At 39.1% G+C, this 20,760-nt stretch overlaps 2 long non-coding RNA genes across 2 annotated transcripts in view; one reads left to right on the top strand and one right to left on the bottom strand.

Moving 5' to 3' along the window:
• Positions 1-5,345, bottom strand: part of LOC132424312 (uncharacterized) — a 155,894-nt gene extending 150,549 nt beyond the window's left edge. The window contains exon 1 of the long non-coding RNA XR_009519198.1: positions 5,169-5,345. This is a non-coding gene — a long non-coding RNA (uncharacterized lncRNA). The remainder of the gene's footprint in view (positions 1-5,168) is intronic.
• A 604-nt stretch (positions 5,346-5,949) lies between these two features.
• LOC132424311 (uncharacterized) overlaps positions 5,950-20,760 on the top strand; it is a 233,791-nt gene continuing 218,980 nt past the window's right edge. The window contains exon 1 of the long non-coding RNA XR_009519196.1: positions 5,950-6,081. This is a non-coding gene — a long non-coding RNA (uncharacterized lncRNA). The remainder of the gene's footprint in view (positions 6,082-20,760) is intronic.

Raw genomic sequence — 20,760 nt, 5'->3', positions numbered from 1 at the left:
CCTTATCTTTTGGGAAACTAATAGAACAGTAAATATCATCTTGAAAAGTTGCCATTTTCAATGAAGCATTTACTTTGCAATTGATAAATATTTTAAAAGTTAACACAATTTATGGTGTGTTCATTCTCAATAGATATCAAAGAAGCCCATTTCTCCTTTGGAAAGATATATATTTTTCCATTTCAAAAGGAATGGAAAAAAATAATTTTGATATGAATTAGCTGATAAGGGCACGTATTTTAACCATTTCCTCCAAAAAGCTCCAATCAAGTGAATCCAGCATTTCAAGAAGTTAGGAGGTGGTATGTATTACTCCTGGTGAAAAAAAGCTATCATGGGCATCTAAATGTTAAGTAGCTTGCCAAGTTCACTAAGTCAAGCAGTGGGACTGAGGATAAAACTACAGGTTTCCTGCCTTCCAGATGGTAGTAGAGTGGAATGAGACCTATACATCAGATGTTTCTAAACAGAAGGAGGGTAGAGATAATCCTTCAAGAGCAAGGTCCCCCAGCACCCCCTTTTCACAGGGCAGCTGAATGTTGTAGGCTTGTCTGGGTCCAAGAATGACAAGGAGATTTCTGAATTAAACAATAAGACTACCTGTTGGAAAATGGCCTGTGGTTTACTTCTTGGATAGGCGTTGCCCAGAGCAGCTTCCACTGCCTCTGCAGTGCTGTCTGCAAAGCTTAGGGGCTGAGCGACAGGTGGAGAAACAAGAGACCTTTTTGCTGCCCTCCCTCTTCCTTGCAGATTGAATACTAATACGCTGTAACTTCTCACCAACCTCCTTTCCTTTTAGGGTAGTGGTGATCTAGGATGCAACAGAGTTTATCACAAACGCACAGAAAGAATCAATGCCCCCTAGGCAGCCCTGGAGGGGTGGGGAAGGGAGTGGGCTGTATTTCCAGCACAGTGATACTCAGGCAGGTACAGCCCTCCAGGCCCTGTACACTCAATGAGTCAGGGGCAGTCACTAGGTCACTATCTCACCGAAACTTGTGGTAATAGACCACCTGGGGCAAGTAGTTGTTCTATGAGAGAAAGAATACAGGACAATGAGGAGGGAAGAAATGTGCTGAAATGGACAAACAACTGAAGCTTGGTTCTTGTGGAGATAATCCCATTTCCCCACCTTAGAAACTGCATATCTAAATAGAAATGCAATGACTAGATTCCATTTGATCACATCTGGTTTGTAGACATTGCATCGGTAATTTAGGAGATATGAGGTATCTTTCTAAGGTTTGCTGCAAAATACAATTCTGCTTATGCTTTCATTCAGCGGCTTGTTACACATGTTGTAACACACTGTCTATAGGAAGCAGCCACCTGGAGAAAGTTTAAAGCCTTTAACAGTCCATCCCCCTCCCTCTTTAGGTATTTCTCTAATCACTTCTCTGCCACCCCTGGCCCTCACCTCCTGCACACTCAAACACACTCTCCACTCCAAATTATCTGCAGTTTCCCAAACCCACCAGCCCCTCTTACTTACTACACCCCTTTCTTTCTGAGGTTATCTTCCCTAGTCTCTCCTTATCTGCCTGCAAATATCAACAAGTTTATCTTTCAAAATGCACCTCAAGCTTCACCTCCTGTGTAAAGCCTGAACTGCCCTCCCCCACCCCGATAAAACTGACCATTCTACTTTTACACTCCCATATAGCTCACTTGATTATACCTATTTGTTTACAAGTTTATCTTCCCTGGCTAGATTGTGAGCATCCCTGGAGTGGAATCTGTATCTTATCTTGCAGTCTCCTGAAGCAAACGCAGTGTCCCAGCATTTAAATATGTTCGTTGAATGAATAATGATCCGTGTTCTCTGCTCTGTTCTATCTATCCCCTTGGATAGAACAACCCACAGTTGCAGTTTTTTAAGCAGTGAGGAATTTGGGAGAATAGGGTGGAAGGATTCTGGAAAATCAAAGTCCAACTCTAGTTTTCAGACAAGATTGTTCACAGTGGAACAAATTCTCCCTCTGAGAAAATTCAGTGAAAAATTCTCTCTACTGATTATGATGAACTACATTTAAATCAAGTCCTAGCTGTGCCAAATAATGTTTGGAAGGAATTCATTCTCTTTTTTTGACTATTTCCATCCCCGGATAAGTATAATCCAGGGAATTTTTGAAACAATACTGATGCCTGGGTCATGCCTTGGATATTCTAGTAAAATGGGCCTAGAGTAGGGCCTGGCTTTGGGATTTTTAAGCTCACCAGGTGATTCTAACGTGCAACCAGGATTGAGACCCACTGCTTTAAGAGAATTTATCCAGGACTGGGTTTTACATAGCCTCTGAATGTTGATAAGCTACCAACTTTGCAGGTCCAATTTAAACTGAGCAGGCGTCTCCAGTTTAACATGTTCAAAAGCAACCACGCCCCAAATACCAAAATTAAGTAGCAACTCCATCCTCCCAGTGGCTCACAACAAACTCCTTGCAGCTGAGGATATGAGTAAACTGAATGGTGGGGGAAGAAGCCAGATAAAGTGGTTTAAGAAGAAGGTAGTGAGAGGGAAATAAAGACTTTGACTGTAAAAGGAGAAGAAACTCAGGGAGCTAGTTATAAGTGGAATTAAAATTAAGGAACCTATTTATAATTTGTTTTATAAATTTGAAGAAAGATTGGCCTCGTTTAAAAGGTGATGGGAAAACCCAGTAAAGAAGTGCATTGAGCGAATTGCCTACTTTCTCTGAGTTGCTTGTTTATTGAGAGTGCACAGGTGATACGGCTGATGAAACAACATAGAAGAATTGGAGAGATAGTTAGAAGGTGCACTTGCAGAATTTGTAGTTGGATGTGGGGTGAAGTAAAGGGACGAGTCAAGAATGACATCCAGGGATTTGCTGGCTCAAGGGTGGCTGGTGGTGCCCTTCACTGAGCTAGAGAACAGAGAAGAAGGAGATTTCAGAGAGAAAAGGAAAAAAAACTTTTTTTTTTTAAACTGGATGCTTTATTTAACATTATAATTTTGGTCGGGCATATCCCTCACCTTTAAGGAGCAAAACAAAACATAAGCCTCAGATTAGGTCCAGGCACAAGTTATTCTTCCAATGATTCTGAAGTCAAACTGTAAAATTCAATTATTACTGCCTCTGATTTCCCATGAGGATTAAATAAAACCACACAAATGAGAGTGCCTAGCACAGTGCCTGAAGTAAACAGATGCTCAATAACATTAACTGCTCTTTCCTTGGCTTGAAGCCATGTGATTAATGAGGAAATAATAGGCTTAGGAATTAGATAGGTTTAAATTCTCACTATACCATTTGCTAGCTGTGTGACTTAAGGCAAATTATTTAACTCCATCTGTCAAATGGAACTAACAATACCCACCTTATAGGGTTAATGTGAAAAGTCATTAAAGAATAATGCATACATCATTCAACCGAAAAAGGACTTAATAAATATCCAACCCCCCTCCTTCAAGATAGCCTATTCATAACTCTTCCAAAAGTATAGATTCATAGGTCGATGAATTTAAACATATCCATCAGAATCCCTAACTTGTGGTAAGAATTACACCAGTGCAGTACCTTGACACAGTACCTGGCATGGAGTGGACCCTACATAAATGTTTATTGAACTCAGGTGAATTGCTATGTCCAATGTCACTTGGCTAACTGTGGCAGCATGGGCTAGCCTGGGATGGGACTAGGCCTTTCTACTACTCAAACAAGGGCTCTTTCCATTATCCTGTGTACTCCCCCAAGGTTAAGTCATCTACTTGCTGATAAAATTATATGCTTATTTAGAGCAGTACAAATTAAATTAAGGGTCATAATAAGGTGTTACCATAATTTGAGTTTTTCAGGGTTCTATGGCTAAGGAAGTCATTACTGTTAAAATACTTTTACATAAAATAAATTTTACAAGAAACACGAACTTTTTTTTTTTTTTTTTTTTTTTTTTTGCGGTACGCGGGCCTCTCACTGTTGTGGCCTCTCCCGTTGCGGAGCACAGGCTCCGGACGCGCAGCCTCAGCGGCCATGGCCCACGGGCCCAGCCGCTCTGCGGCATGTGGGATCTTCCCGGACCGGGGCACGAACCCGCGTCCCCTGCATCGGCAGGCGGACTCTCAACCACTGTGCCACCAGGGAAGCCCAAGAAACACAAACTTTTTAACACAGCTTAAATTAAGAAAAGTTTCCTTCCTTTTGTTTTGCCTAACTACCACAGGAAAGTCACCTATGTTTATGATTTCCTAAATGGAAACTGTGTAGAAATGCTTTTAGAATAGTAATAACTTCAGAATGGTATAACCAATTCAATGGTAAGCAGCAGACTCTAGTGGAATAAAGAGTTGGGGGAAGTGGGAAAGCCGGTCCAATCTTGTGAAACTCAAGGCTGAATACACATGAAGTAAAATACTATGCACTGAACATACAAATGCAAGTACAACTGTACGTGGTGAGGTGAACTGTACATGAAGCACCTATTAAGACGAAACCACTCAACCTCTGGATGACAAGTAGAAAACAGGTTTTTAAATGTCTGAAAACCGCAACTTCAGTGCTTTTGCAATCCCCGCTTTTAGGATTTGTCACGTGAAGCAAACAGGCGTAACCCAACAGCACTATTAGGGCCACACAACCATTCCACACACAGGCTGGTCTCATAAACATCATCAAGGAAAAGCAGGCAAACCAGCAGAGAAGGCCTTCACCTACTTTCCTCCAGATTGCAAACGCTGTACGGAGACGGCGGCGCGCAAGTAACCAACCCCAAACAAATAAAGGAATACCTAGGCATTCTGACACCCCCAAAGGTCCTCCATAACATTTACGGAGTCTCATCCCATGAAATACGGTTAGTCTGCACAGAACCCCGCGTCCCCTCCTACAAGGGGCAGCAGTGGTCACCTTCCATGGATGGACCCCTTTAAGCCAGCTTCACGGACCCCCCCACAAACCAGTGACTCGATTGACCGCCACAATGTAGACTCCATTACCCCTGTTAACGTTTCTAGAACACGTGATTTGGGGGTGCACACTTGCTAGAAACAGATCAAACAACACTTTCACACATTTCTGAGTCCTGCCATACTTGGATCCAAACTATTCCAAAGGAGGGGCCGAACATCACCAATCCTGGATGACACTCGTTCAAATCGCCCTCAAGAGGGGAGTGAGTCCCCCCCTTAGCTGGTCGCCAGCAGCTCTTACCTTTCTGTCACGGGGGACCTCGGCGAGGGACCCAGGGATCTGGTACAGGTCCAAGCTGAGATGCTCCAGGCTCAGCCTCTCCTGCAGGAAGTGGCCCGGGTACCACTGTAGCAGGGACCGACAGGGTCTTCTTGATGGACCCTTGAAAACGTCCAAGGCATGATGGGGGCTGGCAACCGGGTCGGCGGGGCCTCCGGCCGAGCGTCCCAGCTCTGGCTCCAGGCCATGGCGGGGCCCAAGCCCGGGGAGGCCCCTCCTTGCCCGCTCGGCGCGGCGCCAGCGCCGGCTGTCTCCCAGGGCGACCCTGCCGCCTACACCGGCTGATCGCACTAGGGCTGGCGGGAACCAGCCGCGGAGGAGTCCCCCTTGCCCCAAGCCCAGGGGCTTCTGAGGGGTTCGTAGTCCGCACAGAGAGCGTGTGAGAGAGCCTGAGGGGAAGCCGCAGGACCCCAGGCCCGGCCTGAGGTGGACTGAGAAACTGTGTCTTCCATACAGTACATTCTACGTAGTATTTCTTTTCCTTTCTTTTTTTCTACTAGCAAAAGCAAGTTTATTCAGAAACAGCCAAAGAAGTTGCCAACCTACGTTTCTGAACTACAGCTGATCCTAGTCAAATCCAGAACTTGCTTTTATAGGGAAAAGGAGGTAGCTGGGCAGGGCTGTAATAACAAAAGAGTTCATTGGTGGAAGCTGGGAGTCCAAAGTATGGAGGCTTCTCATTGGTTGGGCTACAACTAGGCAGTGTTTCTTATTCAACATCACAAATCTATATTCGGAAGCTCTGAATCCCTGCTACACGGAAACTCTGCTAGGGATATAAAGATATGAGTAATGAATAAATCCAAGTTCCTGTTTTCGAGAAGCTTGCAAACTTTTCATGAGGACAGGAAAAGAGCCACAATAAAAGAAGAAGGTAAGTGCCAGAAGAATTATGCAAAAATCTAAAAGCATTCAAAGAAGAGGGAGATTTTTTTTTTACGTGTGAGAGGTCGCTGGAGATAAGATTCAGCAAAGACTTCAAGGAGAGGGAGTGATGTTTGAGATTCATCCTGAAGAACTAACATTTCTATAGGCAGTAGGATTGGGGAGAACATTCCAGGTGGAAAAACTCCGCCACAACAGCACAGAACTGTGATAGGGCTAGGAACGATTGCAAACTAGCACCGCAGGCTAGTGTTAATTTAGGCTACGTATGGCCTAGTGGTCAGAAACAAATCTAGACCGGCAGGCTGGACTTTGGAGTTAAGCAGGCCTGAGCTGGGACACTGGTGCCACCACTGGATAAATACCCAACCTAGCGAAAGTTATTTAACCTCCCTCAGCCTCGGTTTTCTCCCTTCTAAAATTAACCTAATCATACATTTACCAGGATCGTTTTGAGATGTCTGTTCTATAATAGGTGTTTAATAAATGATAGGTATTATTACTTTGGAGAGGTCTTGAATACCAGGGTGAAGAGTTTATGTTTTCTTAGCCAGCTTATGGAAGCGTTTGCACAAAGTGACTACAGCTGGAATAATCTGCCCCCAATTTATACGCTTGAGGGAAGCAGGGAAGAGAAAAGACTGGAAGACAAGTTAGGAGACTCCTTGGTAGTCAGCTAGTAGATCAATAAGTAATCCTCAGGGTGATGCTACTTCATAGTCAATCCATAATATCAAAGTTTTATTTTTGAGTTTTCAAAATATACAGATATTTTATTTTCTTCCCTTCCCCTCCTGCTGTTTTGCCATTGGATTGTTCTGCCAGCAGGTAAAAAGACAAATCAGTGAAACTTCAATCAGCCAGTGTCGCCATAAACAAAAGAGGAACTTAAATATCTGTGGTTACTGTGTGAATGTAAGCATCTTTGAAAGATTTGGTTGGAGCAGGCTGAAATTAACCACTTGAATTTAACATTTTATGTAGAATATATATGCCAATAATTCTTAACCTCCCTTTGTTCCACCGATACAGCTGAGTCACTATAGCGTGGGAAGAACCTCTATACTATAAATAATCTTCTGTCAGTTAATTTAAAAAGGCAGTAGGGCAGGACTTATTCAAAGTCAGTGGTCATGTACCACTGACCAACCACATAGAACCTTGGACAAGCCATTTAATAATCCTGAACTGCAGATCACATATCTGTAATTTGGGGGAGGTAATTTATTTTTTGCCTCATTCTTAAGGTTGTTTTGAGGATTGAATGAGGTAATTGATATAAAAATGCTTATGTTTTGTAAGCCACAAATGCGAAAGATTATCTGGACAAAACCTCCATCCACATAAATAAGGCACAATCATTATGAACTGTATAAGAAGTTTTCCCACTTTTTTTCTTCCTTGCTCTCTGAAGATCTGCTTGATTTGTCTTTTTTTTTTTTTTCCAGTTGGCGAGCACTTTACTTTCATATGTTGACCACAGTTAACCTCCCATTTTGGGTGAGATTTCCAAAGTATGATTTCCAACTAAGTAGCCATTTTGTCATTTTGAAATTGTGTTGTTTGACCTTCCCTGTGTTTTGGGATAAGTATAGGAGGGTTTGGCTTCAGACTTAAATTATTTCACTAAGGGCACTTTTGGAGGAGGAAAAGTTATTTTTCGCTCACTTAATAAAACAACTTCTTGTACAGCAAACTCTGTCTCATTAAGGGCTGTGCCGGAGACTTCAGGGATTATTTAAGAGACTGAGTCAGCATCTTTATCTTGTGATGTATTGAAAGATGTGTTAGTTCCCCAAGGGAAGAAGAAGGGAAATTGAAAATAAAATCCTTTTTCCCCCTTTTTGGTTAATTTTCAACAAAATGAAGCAGTTAGTTCTGAAATATAGACACACAGGTGAGAAAAATGTGTGTAATTACTTAATAAGAAAGGGACTTGCATAATTAAACTGAAATTCAATGCATTTGAAGGAAAGGGAAAGCATCCCAGCTAAGTTTCTGGCAGATAATGATGAAGAAACTGAAAACAGTTGAGGCTCTGAAGTCACACTTCTGTTGATACATATGGTGTTAATGGATTTTGAGCTCCTGGGCCTCCTGGTAAGCAGATGGTTTTATACTTGTGCTTAAACTAGAGGTTAGATGGCTTGGTGGAAAAAAGCAGTGACCTTTCATCTCAAGTTTAGTTCTGGACCTAATGATTTGTGTATTCAAACTTTTCAAACACATATTGTCACGCTTAACACCCTGTAAGATACTCGAACATTGACTGGGCCTGGTAAATAAATCGTAGTTGATCTTCACAGAGCTTCTTTTCCCCCTGGCTGAAGCCAAGTTTTATAAGTTACCTCTCTTCTTCTGGGCAAAAAGTTAAATCAGGGAGTCAGTGTCTCTCATTGGATTGTCTGTTCAAGTATACAAAGTAAAACAACTAAAAATATACACTAGTTTCTGTTAGGTTAACTAGAAAGGAATATTCCTGAAAATAATTATGCTGCTATAGAACTACAGTAATAAGCTCCCTGCCCCCCAGACCCACATTTAATTAGAAAACTACTGGTCCCATTCCAAATCCTAAGTAATTTAATTTAAAACCGTATGTTTTATACAGTAATTGCCTATTTTTTAAGTTAACTAACCATTGTACCATCAGCTTAGACATTTTATGAGTGGAGACAGCACTCCTAATTGATAAGCATGGCATGCTTATAAATGAAGTTAAAACAACAGTGACGCTTTGGGAAACAAATGTTGCCATTTGACTGCTTCCCAAAAGTAGCTTGTTTAGCAGAGATCCAAGAAAGTTGCAGATCTCTGCATTCAGGATTCATGACTGGAAACTGAAATGTACTTGAAAGTCAAGAAGGTGGATTGCTGCTTCTCCTTTTGGTCAGACAGAGGTGCTAGGAGCAAAATGAGGTGGGGTGTGGGGCATGGGCTAGAGCCTGGAGAATCACATCAATAAACACCTTCTCACCTGGGCGCCCTGGGTCCCAGGATACCAAGACTCTTTCAACACTAAACACAGTAGTTGCCAGATAATTCCACAAGAAGAAGGAACTTTCACCTTCTTTACAGTTTGGTGATTACAAAGCACTCTGAAGAGAATATATGTGAGTATATAACACACTAATTGAGTGAGTGATGTTATTTGGATCAAGAAATGATTGGATGGAAAACTGTCTATGATATATTAAGAAGGAAAAGCAGGTTACAAAACAGCGTGTACAGTACAATTCATTTTTTGTGAAAAATAATTCTATAAATGTGCAACAGAAAGACTGCAGTGAGACATAGGAAACAAACAAGCAATGGGGTAGAGGGAATACAGATGATTTTCGTTTTCTTCTGACTTATCTATATTTTCACACAGTAATGTTATTTTCAGAATAAGAAAAAAGTTCTTTAAAAAGACTTTAGGGGGCTTCCCTGGTAGCGCAGTGGTTGAGAGTCTGCCTGCAGATGGAGGGGACGTGGGTTCGTGCCCCGGTCCGGGAGGATCCCGCGTGCCACGGAGCGGCTGGGCCCGTGAGCCATGGCAGCTGGGCCTGCGCGTCCGGAGCCTGTGCTCTGCAACGGGAGAGGCCGCAGCAGTGAGAGGCCCGCGTACGGCAAAAAAAAAAAAAGACTTTAGGGAAGGAAACATTCAAGTTATGAAAACACGGGGCAGTAATTATTACTTAGACTAGTAAATCTCTATATTTAAGGGACTAGAAAGCGATTAAAATACAGACATAAAGAACACAGTATTTATATTTCCTTTCACACCCTGGAACAATACATTTTTGAGAAGTGAGATATTTAGCTAGGTCAGGCTGTACACATTCGAGGAATCCTACATCATGATGTCTGTTAGCATTTAAGAAGCATTAGTAACTGCAGAGTAATACACTAAACAAAATGTCCGGAGCATACAAATACCATATTATATAAAGGTAACTTAACTTTAAAAAGAAAAGCTGGTCCTTGTCTCTCTGAAATAATTCAAGATTTGAATTGAGAAATATTGCTATTAATAGCGCTAGAACACTGAGACCAGAAACCATCAGAACTTCAAGGATTAAAGAAAATTGTAACATGAACTGATGGAGAAGATATTGGAAAACAGGCTCTCTCCCATGCTACTGGTGGAAGTATATTTTCACTACTCTAAAGGACAAGCTGGTAATAGTCATCAAAAGTCTTAACATCATGGATATCTTTACAACCAGCATTTCCATTTCTAGGAACTTATCCTACAGACTGTATAAGAATGTGAACAAATCAATAAGGCTGCTCATAGCAACATTGTTTATGACAGAAATTCACAGTGTCTTAATTGTCCCATAGAAGAGCTTTCATGCTGAAGTCAATCATAGTAATCCATTAAATAGTATACTGTGCAGCCACTAAGAAGGGTTTGTGTATGAATGTATCTAATAAACACAAAGGTGAACAAAGGAAGCCTGACACAAAAGAGTATATACTATATGTCATTTATATCCAGTTAAAATGAGGCAAAAATCACTAATGGACAACTTTGGGAATGCCTCATGACTAGAGATGGGCACAGAGCACGGAGTGCTTCTGGAGTTCTGTCAGTATTCTTTTCTTGGTCTCAGACTGATACATGGGTGTGTTCACTTTGTGAATGTTCATCAAACAGTACACTGATGTTTGTTTACTTTTCTGCATGTCTGCTGTACTTCAATAACATTTATCAGAAGGAAGGTCGTAAGAAGTATTCATACCATAGAAAGAATTTCAGCATATATTTTTAGTATAAAAGTATTAAAATCCTTTTCCATCTTAAAGGATCTTATAGAAAAATAAATGGATGTTCACAAAGTGGCATTGGTAGACATCTCTGGGTAATAGGATGATAGGTTATTTTTATTTGTAATATTTTTATTTTAAATATTTTCTAAAATTGTCACAGTTTCATAAGAAGAAAAAGTCAAACTAATATCATTATAAAAATGAGAATGGTATATGTAATTTTGTTAAAACAGAGAAAAGAGTTAATAAGAATGTGCTAATAGTAAGAAAAAAAGCTCACCAAGATCAGTTAAGATTAAATAACCTGGCATTTTACAAAGCTTTGATTCAAAAATAGAACACTTTTTATTCTAATAGTACATAACATGTGGCTTTAAAATGAACGAAGGTTGTTAAAATCCCAAAACAAGTGTGTAATAACAGACTCTGCCCCACTAGTTTGCTAGGTGATGCAAGCAGTCTAGACCTCAGTTGTCCTGCCTGTAGAATGGGTTTAATAATACCTTGCCTGCATCCTCCCAGAGGTATTTTGAGAATAAGTGATATAAAAATATAGGAGTAGCTTTTAACTTTTCAGAGATGTTGTTTCTAGGTATTATTACAAGGGCGGTTTATGAAAAAATATGAAATTTGATGCCACTTGAAAATTTTGTGACTCTTGTGAAACTGTACCCTTAAGAAGCACCTATACATTAAGAAGAGTTGGGGAAAAAAAAAAAAAAGAGTTGGGATAACACTTTTCATTTTTTCAGACTTTTATACAAGAACATTTTTACAAAGAAAAATTGAGCAGAAAATAACTTTCTCTTTTCATCTTGAGAAAAATGGAACAATTGTACAGATTCAGATTATTTTTGAAAATTGGATGATAGCACAATCTATAATTCTTATGATCTACTGAATATTTTCCACTAGAGAGAGATAAAGAAATGCATCCTTGTTTACTTCAGCTCTTGTTAGAATTGTTTCTCCTCTCTGTCAGTTGTCTTTCCTTTCAGCTGCATGGTCTTCTGGGATTGGTTAAAAAATACTGAAGAGCTGACATTTAAAACAGTCTTAAACCTACAAATATTCCTCTCCATCTGCCACCTCCACCCCACCTACATTCTATGATCTTTATTTCATTACCCTAGGGACTTGGTATTAAGATGCATTTAATAGTTTACAACAAATGTTTTGAACTAGTACTTTTATTTTTCCAAAGAGTGTACCCGAGGATTGTTTGTCCATATCCACGTTACCCAGAGGACAAAACCATATTCATGGCATTCATTCAATGCTGTGGCCCTTCGAAATGGACCTCACTGGATGGTCATAATAACCCCAACAAATATATCTCTAGCATTTCCTAGATCAGTGGTTCCAAAGTGTCCTTGGACCAGTAGCATGAGCATCATCTGAGAACTTGCTAGACATGCAAATTACTGGGCCCCACTCTAGATCTACTGAATCAAAACTCTAGAGATGCTTCCCAGCAATCAGTAGTTTAATAAGCCCTCCAGGTGATTTTGATGCATGCAAAAGTTTGAGAACTACTGTCCTAGAGGGACCATAGGTGAGATTTCTAGAAGCACAGTATGCTCCCTTAAGGGATCTGTGAAAATTACCAGTATGCATGAGCTTACTTTGAAAACAATGTTGAAATCTCGACAGTAGTCATCATAAAAAACATATGGTAGCACTAGCAGCTTCACTTTGCAGCCATTTGACCATTTTCAGGCCACCACTATGGTAAATTAGAAGCATTCCTAATTTACAGACAAGAAAATAAAATCAGATAAGGCAGGGGAAAGCACTCTTAGAAACTGGTGTAGCTTTTTGCATCATCTGAAAGTTTCTTTAATGTTAATTGCAGTAGAGATGGTGGTTACATTGCCTTTCAAAGGCTTTCTCCATGGCAAAACTGAGACTGAAAACCAGAATACTGGTCTTGTTTCCACCAGTAAATCATCCTGGCCTTAAAGTAAGACTCAGATACAAGAAACACCTGAAGAACAAGGGATCGTTACTGTGGAATCATCAGCACCTGTTCAATTTCTCAGCCTAACCACATCCATCTGTGTAAGAGAGCTTTGGTATTATGACCATCCAGGGAGGTCCGTTTCAATGGACCACTGCATTGAATGAATGCTGTGGGTATGGTTTTGTCCTCTTGGCAAAGTGGATATGGACAAACAATCCTTGGATACCCTCTTTGGAAAAATAAAAGCAGTAGTTCAAAACACAATTCATTGTAAACTATTAAATGCATATTTTTTTATTTTTTATTTTATTTATTTACTTTTGGCTGTGTTGGGTCTTTGTTGCTGCACGTGGGCTTCCTCTAGTTGTGGCGAGCGGGGGCTACTCTTCGTTGCGGTGAGCGGGCTTCTCATTGCAGTGGCTTCTCTTGTGGAGGAGAATGGGCTCTAGGCGCGTGGGCTTCAATAGTTGTGGCTCACGGGTTCTAGAGCGCGGGCTCAGTAGTTGTGGCGCACGTGCTTAGTTGCTCTGCAGCATGTGGGGTCTTCCCGGACCAGGGATCGAACCCACGTCCCTGCTTGGCAGGCAGATTCTTATCCACTGCGCCACCAGGGAAGCCCTTGAATGCATATTAACACCAACTCCCTAGGGTAATGAAAGGCCTCTTCTCTAAAGTAAAGTCAGTTTACATATTACAAGACTGCTCTTTTTCTTACAAAGAAAGAATAAGGTAAAACCAGGAAAGAGAGAACAGGAGCAACACTCTTATTACTACTGAAATTTTTTTATATCTCTTCACCAACTTTAACTTACTAGTTCATTTCATATAAAGGTTCTGGTGCCCTAGAGGCCCCTTCCCAATACGGTGGATTTGATTATCTACATATTTAAACACAATTGTGTAAACGGAGCCATAAGAAAGGCTCTAAAAGGATTAATCCACTACTATGACTTTATAAACAATTTGTGAACAAAATTATTATCTTTAATTTTGGTTAAGAATCAGAATGGTAACTGTTTTCTTGACAAAAAAATATACAGAGGTAACAACTTTATATTTTTAATGCTAAATTAATTCCAGAAAGTCACATATAGAAGTAAGGCTTTGGGACAGTTACTTAATTGCTCTAAACCTAAGTTTTATTGCCTGTAAGAAGGTGTAACAGGATGGTTGTGAGAATAAATGAGTTAATTCATGTGAATTGCTGAGGACACTTAGCAAGCACACAGAATGTTAGCTAAATTATTATTTTTGTAACTGCAAATGTTACTCTGTTTTCAGGTTAAATTAACTACAGAATGCGGAAGTCAATATGAACAGACCAACTAATATTGAGCAGATTAGTAACAGAAAAGTTTTCAAGATAATGAATATTGTTGCCTTATCCAAAGCTATTACCATTTACTCAAGGAATTCAGATCATAACATACGTAGTCCCTTAATCATCATACTCTGAAAACAACCAACCTAGCTAAGCTTTGATGTGGAATTTGATTTACCTATTATAAAAACAGAAACTATACTTAGGCCCTCTGAATAGTAATTTTTAATTCACAGTCACTTATAGGTCCTATTTAAAACAGAAAAGCTGGGGCAGGATTACCCTGTAGAGTATTTGGCATTCATCCAGTTGGCCCCTGATGTAGAGAACTCTTGCTGGTCTGGGAGACATGCCGCAGGAGGACAGTGGTTTTGGGCAGAGCAGTGTCAAAATCTGTTTTTCCTAATTCAGTGTAATTCTGTAATCAGGTCCCTGTTACTGAAACAGTGCACAGATATATTTCAGTTTGGATAGTCTTAAAATGCACACATCATAAAGGAAAACAAAAAGACGGAAAGAGGTCCCCCTTTTAATGGCTTGTCTCAGCTGATCCTTATAATAATATTGAAGTGTATTGCATGTGTGTGTGTATGTGTGCATGTATAGTTTTATAGGTGGAAAAACTGGAGCACAGAGAGTTTAGAGTCAGGGAGGGGTTAGAAACCGTACTGAGAACTCACTAGAAGTCTTGAAAATAAGATCATGCCCTTTAGAACGCGAAATGCTCAGTGTGTGGAACAATTTTATGTTACACAGGCAATAAAGTGTTCTTTCTTTCTTCCTTTCTCCCTCTCTCCTCCCTCGCTCCCTCTCTCTTTCTCCCCTCCTTCCATTCCCCCTCTCTCTTTTTCTTTCTTTTTAAAATAGATGATAAGCCAAACTTTAAAACCTACTATTCAGAGCTCCTTGCCAGCATATAACGCATTGGTGTAGAAAATTAATGAATAGAAATCTCAGATAAATAGAGTGGAATGACCAGAAGGGGGAGCTCTTACGTAGCAATAGCAGAGCTCAATTGGAAGAAGAAAGTCTCCTCTTTCCTGGCAAGGACTTAGCCAATGAAAACCCATGGCCTCTTTGTTTACTACAGCCCTCCCAACTTCCTCTTCCTCTCTATGAAAAGAGTTCTCCCCTTGACTTGCAAGGACTTGCACGTGGCTCACCATTATTGCAGACCCTGAAATATAATTCTTTGCTGATCCCACATGAACCCAGTTTTGCTGGATAATAACTGACAATCTATTTGTTTTAGGTCAGCATTGGTCTCTAGACTTAACTTTACTGATTTTCACTTCTAGAAAGGCGTTAAGGTAATATACACTTCTGAACTTTGAACACTGAGGTAAACACCTTGGCCTCGGCACATTCTAACTTGAAGTCCATGTTCTTGGATCCAAGTCATGGCTTTTCTGTCTTCCTGACTGGGCACTGAATTCTTTGTGCCTATCTCAAAGTATTAATGTGAGAGTCCAATAATTAGGTGGGAAGGAAAACACTCTAAATTGCAAATTACTGGATAAATGTTAATTTTTGTTTTTATACTTTACAACCTTGAATTCTCAGTAAGTAATACTAGTTAATCTCCAAAAGAGAAACCTTGTAAAGGTGCTGTTATGTAGACCTTTGGTATGTCACATGTTACACAATTTCAGTCATCTCTATTTATCAGCAATACACATTCAGTAAAAATACCACATGAGTGCTATACATCCTTCAGTGTAATTACCAAGCAAATATGTATTCAGCCTGTCAGAAGCCTAATATAGAGTCTCAGCCTTAGTTGTAGCCTAAAACTAACGATGGTAACTATAAACAGTGACAGATTGGATTGGCAGTCCCTGTACAGTCTCAATTTGCAATTTTGTATTTGGCAGAACTCATAGATTTTATTACCAACAATATATTGCAGTCCAAAGGAAAAATGGAAGCATTCTGAGCCGTTTTCAAGGGCTGTCTCACAAAATACATACTGTAATTACTGAACCGTAGAGAACAATTCCTGATATGGCATGGTGAAGGCTGTTGTTTCTGTTTTGGCCATTATTATTTTAAAGACAGGGAGTGTGTATAATACTACATCTTTCAAAAGGGACCAACGTGAAACCTTTGGGTTTGTATGTAGCCGAAATGCCTAATCCCGTTCAGAATGAATAATAGACAACCCAGGAAAGAAATTCTATTTTAAGGAGTGACTCAAGTGTCAAATGTTTAACCAAGGTGTAGTTTTGATTTGAAACATAGTTGGAGGAAATAGCGATAGAAAACAACTGAAGATAAGAAAAATCACAGTGAACTTATTTTCAGTTTTTCAAGTTTAAACTCTGTAATAGTTAAAAACTTTTAATTGAACTATGGAAATGTGCAAATTTACTCTTCCATATTTTAATCATACAAGCTGTAAATTTGTGAGTTATTAAAACATCACTAGTTTCATCTTCATTTTTTATTTTCCGATAGGATGATAGTGATATTCAAGAACTAGTTCAGACTTATAAGTAAAATTAAACAATATCTACACAAAAATACCCATTCTCTTATTTTACTTCCAATTAATTATTCTTAGTCTTTCAGTTAAATTGATGAGGTTGGGAATACCACTATTCAAAAACATTTCCATGAAAAATTCACCGACTGATAGAAAACATCACAGAGATAAAATTTCCCCAAATTGCAGGTCTGACATCATTTGGAAGGGAAAAAAATAGACTGATTGACATTTTTGTATTACAGGTACAAAATATGAAAAGCCAAAAAGAGAATTTTAAAGTTTGATGGAAATTTAGTTTCAGGTAAAACTTAAAGACAACTCAGAGAGTGAAATATGCTTTCTTTTGTAACCAAAACCCTTAACTAATCTCAGCTCCAAATGATTAATTTTACATCCTACATTTTTGGGGGTCACTTCTTATTAATGAAAATAACCCCACCATCTACTCACTCGCTACCAAAACACCTTGTTTTATTTTCTTCATAGCACTTATCACTATCTGAAATTATCTCTGTGATATCTTTACTTATTAATTAGCAAGTGACCTGATCAGGCGTGTTCACAGATTACCAGCACCTAGCACATTAACTGGTACATAGGGTCTCAAAAATATTATAACATTAAAATTATAGTTTAAAAAATTAGGGGGGGCATTATGTTTTAGATCTCTGTTCTCCAATTTTTATACATTCCATTCTTATCTTTATTTCTTTTTTTTTTTTTTTTTTTTTTTTTTTTTTTTTTTGCGGTACGCGGGCCTCTCACTGTTGGGGCCTCTCCTGTTGTGGAGCATAGGCTCCGGACACGCAGGTTCAGCGGCCATGGCTCACGGGCCCAGCCGCTGCGTGGCATGTGGGATCCTCCAGGACCGGGCACGAACCCGTGTCCCCTGCATCGGCAGGCGGACTCTCAACCACTGCGCCACCAGGGAAGCCCCTATTTCTTTTTTTTTTTTAACTTCTTTTTCTTGCTGTCTCTCTATTTGGGAAGGAAGAGAAACATTTTGTAATGAATGACAAAAAGTATTCCCTGACCTAAGAAGAATAAGGCCATAGAAACATGGGGTTTTATTATAGATTTTAAAGCCTATGAAAAGATGCATATTGATAAATTCTCTCTAGAAAAAAACTTAGCCAGCCCTCTATTTAGCCAGGCCACAGAGGAGAAAAGTTTAGTTTCCTCCCTAAAAATTTGAAATCCAATTGCAGGTATGGATTCTGATGGAATACACATTTCATAAAATAAACAGTGTTGTAGTCTTGCTGCTGTCTTTTAAATGGTAGTATAGTGAAGTGGCCAAAAACATGGGCTCTGGAGCCAGGATGCTAGAATTTGACTTCTGACTCTTCTATTTAATAGCTATATAATTCTAGGGAAGTTAAACAACCTCTTTGTGCTTAAGTTTCCTTACCTGTGAAATGGAGATCATAATGGAAGCTTCTTTTTAAGTTGTAAAAAATTAATGAGTTGTATAGCACAGGGAATTTTACCCAGTATCTTGTAATAACCTATAATGGATTATAACCTGAAAAAGAAAAAAAAACCCACTATGCTGTACACCTGAAACTAACACAATTTTATAAACCAACTATACTTCATTTAAAAAAAAAAGAATCAGTTAATATATCTGAAGTCCTTGGAAAAGTAAGTGACATATAGAGAGTGCTCAAAAAACGTTCTCTATTGTCTATTCTAAGAAAAATGTCCAAAGTGATACTGTTATTACAAAATTACCTACCATAACAAGTATCAAGTTGTCTTTGTAGAGAAACTTCAGACCAAATGTACTTGAGAGATATGCTTTTCACACATTGCAGGTTCATAAGCTATAGGCCTGTAGACCCAAGTTTCACAAACTGAAACTTGTTCACTCATTCAGTCACTTAAATAACTAATATTTATTGGATGATAAACTACAGTACTTCCAGCTTCCTTTAGATGCCAGGAAGAAGTCTTAGAAGGATAATTTTAAAAAGGAAGAGCTTGAACAACAAACTGAGATATGTTTAATCTCCCTTTCTGGCTACTATCTTCTAAGAGAGATCAGAGCAAACAGAAAAATTCTCTTCTACACCATCAAGTATCCATGTTGAGGTATCACATGCCCTTCCAAGTAAAGAACCATTAAACTGTGGTGTAATCTGAATATACTAATATGTGGATCCTGAATTTTTTCTTATTCATCAAATACTTATAAGTGGCTATGTTGTGTGTTAGATTTAGTACTAGGCTCTGGTTCTAGAACTGGAAACAAATAAAAACAAAACAAAACACCAAACCTCCCTACTACTTTTAAACTGCTTATGATGTAGTCAGATAGAGATGAGCCACTGACGGCACATATTAGGGAAAAGAAATCCAGCCCCGGGAATTTTGATTTCAGAAATAAGGAAGGGTAGGGTTAGCTTAGTAAAGAAACAAAGAGAAAACTGTTGTAAGCAGAAGGAAGAACACATAGAAAGCCTAGAGGCCAGATGTAGCATGGTGGGTCCTGGGCTGGGAGCAGTTCAGTCCTGACTCATTGTACAATTGAATCTCTTCAGGAGTTGCTTTCCTCCCCTCCTCATTCATCCGCTTCCCTTCTCTTTTTTAATGCTAGAACCCCCACCCCCTTTGATTTTCTCATCTTTTCCCTCAGAGATTTTAAAGTAACTGGTTGAGGGGTGGTATCCAATGCATCAGTATTTTTAAAAGCCTCTAATGATGCTCTGATGAACATAGATGCAAAAATCCTCAACAAAATACTAGCAAACAGAATCCAATGGCACATTAAAAAGGTTGATACACCATGATCAAGTGGGGTTTATCCCAGGAATGCAAGGATTCTTCAATATATGCTAATCAATCAATGTGATAAACCATATTAATGAATTGAAGGAGAAAAACCATATGATCATCTCAGTAGATGTAGAAAAAGCTTTTGACAAAATTCAACACCCATTTATGATAAAAACCCTCCAGAAAGTAGGCATAGAGGGAACTTACCTCAACATAATAAAGGCCATATATGACAGCCAACATCGTTCTCAAGGTGAAAAACTGAAACCATTTCCTCTAAGATCAGGAACAAGATAAGGTTGTCAACTCTCACCACTATTATTCAACATAGTTTTGGAAGTTTTAGCCACAGCAATCAGAGAAGAAAAAGAAATAAAAGGAATCCAAATCAGAAAAGAAGAAGTAAAGCTGTCACTGTTTGCATATGACATGATCTATACCTAGAGATTCCTAAAGATGCTACCAGAAAACTACTAGACCTAATCAATGAATTTGGTAAAGTAGCAGGATACAAAATTAATGCATAGAAATCTCTGGCATTCCTATACACTAATGATGAAAAACCTGAAGGAGAAATTAATGAAACACTCCCATTTACCGTTGCAACAAAAATAATAGAATACTTAGGAAAAACCCTACTAAGGAGACAAAAGACCTGTATGCAGAAAACTATAAGACACTGATGAAAGAAATTAAAGATGATACAAATAGATGGAGAGGTATACCATGTTCTTGGATTGGAAGAAGCAACATTATGAAAGTGACTATACTACCCAAAGCAATCTACAGTTTCAGTGCAATCCCTATCAAACTACCAATGGCATTTTTCACAGAACTAGAACAAAAAATTTCACAATTTGTATGGAAACACAAAAGACCCCGAATAGCCAAAGCAATCTTGAGAACGAAAAACAGAGCTGGAGGAATCAGACTTCCTGACTTCAGACTATACTGCAAAGCTACAGTAATCAAGACAGTATGGTACTGGCACAAAAACAGAAATATAGATCAATGGAACAGGATAGAAAGCCCGGAAATAAACCCATGCACATATGGTCACCTTATTTTTGATAAAAGAGGCAAGAATATGCAATGGAGTAAAGACAGGCTCTTCAATAAGTGGTGCTGGGAAAACTGTACAGCTACATGTAAAAGAATGAAATTAGAACACTTCCTAATGCCATACAGTAAAATAAACTCAAAATGGATTAAAGACCTAAATATAAGGTCAGACACTATAAAACTCTTAGAAGAAAGCATAGGCAGGACATTCTATGACATAAATCATAGCAAAATCCTTTTTGACCCACCTCCTAGAGAAATGGAAATAAACATAAACAAATGGGACCTAATGAAACTT

The sequence above is a fragment of the Delphinus delphis genome, chromosome 4 (genome assembly GCF_949987515.2).
Source record: "Delphinus delphis chromosome 4, mDelDel1.2, whole genome shotgun sequence".
Classification (NCBI taxonomy): domain Eukaryota; kingdom Metazoa; phylum Chordata; class Mammalia; order Artiodactyla; family Delphinidae; genus Delphinus; species Delphinus delphis.
Note: the sequence above shows the minus strand (reverse complement) of the source record. Positions and strands in the feature narration are given on the sequence as shown.